General features: G+C 34.9%; 1 protein-coding gene across 1 annotated transcript in view; it reads right to left on the bottom strand.

Moving 5' to 3' along the window:
* Positions 1-1,095: 1,095 nt before the first annotated feature.
* fbxo10 (F-box protein 10) overlaps positions 1,096-2,479 on the bottom strand; it is a 29,629-nt gene continuing 28,245 nt past the window's right edge. Inside the window, exons 11-12 of the transcript XR_012402165.1 lie at positions 2,270-2,479; positions 1,096-2,199 (exon numbers count right to left, since the gene is read on the bottom strand). The exon at positions 2,270-2,479 is cut by the window's right edge and continues 351 nt beyond it. The gene's annotated coding sequence lies outside the window, so the exon portion shown is untranslated. The remainder of the gene's footprint in view (positions 2,200-2,269) is intronic.

The following is a 2,479-nucleotide window of genomic DNA, read 5'->3' as shown; positions in this document are numbered from 1 at the left end:
AACCCTTTTCTATTTGCCTGCAGCTACAGAAGCACAGTGTACCTGTGAACTTATGACTCACCTTCTAAAATAGTAAAGCAGCTATCATAACGGCAATTGCATATCAAGTATTTCTATAACGTCTCAGTAGAACTCTTTTCTCCTGTACAGTTCAAAATAAATCATTTGTTGATAGGCCTGTTAAAAAGTGATTGTGAAATCACATCTAAAAAGACAGTCCACCCAAAAATGTACACTCTCTGTTGTTCTAAACCCTGAGCAGTATGCATGCATTTCCTTTTTTTAACACAAATTAAGATACTCTTTGTTTCCCACTGACTTCTATTGTATTTTTGTCCAAAAAAAAAGAGAAATCAATGAGAACCAAAACTGTTAGTTTTTCTCAGTCGCTTTGGTGCGTTTCTAACATCACTAGTGCATTTTTGCACAACATTTAATGATTTTCTCAAAACAATAAGTGCAAATTGCAAAACCTAGCTGATAACCCGCAAAAGCGCGTCACATGCTCAAAATGGATAGTTCATTCCTCAAAAGCAAGTATTCATGTCAATCAAAGAGTCAGTGTCATCAAAATGAAAAGTCCTGACACCATTGTTTATGAACAAGATAGTCAAATGGCTTTGTCATGTTTTCATTATGACAGTTTACTCTGGACATTTTTTCAATGCAAAAAAAGTCTGATTTTAGTGAAACTTCCTGAAAATGCTCAAAACAGCACTGTATACAATTAGCACAGCCATTTAAAAAGTACAGTAAAGTTAGACATCATTGCATTTAGTGAGGTATTTAAGTACAAGACACTGAATATGTATGTTTCACATTTTTACTGCATTTGCTCTTTGCAATCCTAATTTATTCCCAGGATTGTGCAAAAGAATAAACACACCCTTATTTACAACAAACATAAACTTCCTTTGGGTAGAGCTGTGCACAACTGTAACAATACTGCAGAACATATTGGAACTGAGCCTACAACATACACAGGTCTGTAAATCATTCTTCAAATTGTTCAATTTTAAAGACATTTTCAGGAAAATAAAGATTTAAATTTGTTTAAAAAAATTAGCTTGACAGATTTTGACAACTAGTTCAACATTTTTGTATGTAATGACTCAAGTATTGAAATGAGGATTATTCGTTTTATATGGAATGACTATTCAGCATTCACAAGTTTAGTTCATTTTGACTGACATGACATAAGCAGATGATAATGTTTTACACAGCAGAGTTGTAGGAAAGCAATTGATGCATGTCCAAAAGCATTCGCAATTTGTTGAAAAGAATGAGAAACTGCTACTAGGATGTGCACAAATGACTAATTGTTTTGAGAAATGCATTACCTGTTGTGCAAAAGTAAATAGTGTAGTGAGAAATGCACCAAAGCGAATGCAAAAACTGTAAGAACATTCTTTTAAATATCGTGTGTGCTTTAAACACAGAAGAAAGTCATACAGGTTTGGAACAATATAAGGGTGAAAAAACTTTCTTAATGGACTATACTTTCTAAGTCTTTCTAAAAATGTAACTGTACCACAAAACCAGTCCAATGTTACACGTGCAGATATGTGGGAAAACCCAAAAATCCATTGTCAAAATGGTACAGAAAATAGAATATTAAATAAAGATCAACTTTCATGAAGAAATTTTTACATTTCCTTCAAGTACATCAAATTCTTAATTTTTGATTGGTAATATGCATAGCTAAGAACCTAATTTTGACTTTAAAAGGAGACTTTTCTGAACATTTACATTCTTTTAACCCTTAGATTTCAGATTTTCAAATATTTCATGACAAAAGCGTATTTCAAATGATGTCTAAACCTTAATTTCAAAAGTTGACCCTTTTGACTGGTTTTGTGGTTACGAGTTACAAATAAATGGTTCCAACCATTCAGCCACTTCATATAACAAAAGCCTTCAACTTTGTGCACAGGTACATAAAAATGTCGGATTTCACAGGAAAGTTGCCCCACGACGTGCTGCAGCCAATCGGTGATGCGGATCAGTTGCATCTGGGGACCCAGTATGTGTTGTGTTTTTGTCTATTGCAGAAGCCAACAGGACTATTATCCCCAAGGTGCACTGAATTTGTTTATTGTCTGTTCTCAGTACTGCCTTTTGGGAAGAGATAGGGAAAGGCACGTGACACGTCTCGCTCTTCTACTTCCCCTGTGTCTCTTTCTCCCTCCTGACTTTGTGCTGAAATAATAACAGGCTGTAGGTTCACGGGACAACAAAATGCATGTGATTTAGAAGATTTAAAAAGTACCTATATTGGCTTCCAGCAAATCCAACTAAAACCTGTCCTGTAATGGATGAAGTGGCAGTTGGATTGGTACGCAAACAGATTTCAGGTATACCATAAAGATTCCACTAGGTGGATTGTAAACACTGATCCCAGACCAGCTTCATTTCCATATTGAGCAAGTGGAATAATTCATTTCAAGTGGATTTATTCCTTCATAGTTTGAGAAGCAGA

Source organism: Danio rerio, chromosome 1, assembly GCF_049306965.1.
Source record: "Danio rerio strain Tuebingen ecotype United States chromosome 1, GRCz12tu, whole genome shotgun sequence".
NCBI classification, from domain to species: Eukaryota; Metazoa; Chordata; class Actinopteri; order Cypriniformes; family Danionidae; genus Danio; species Danio rerio.
Note: the sequence above shows the minus strand (reverse complement) of the source record. Positions and strands in the feature narration are given on the sequence as shown.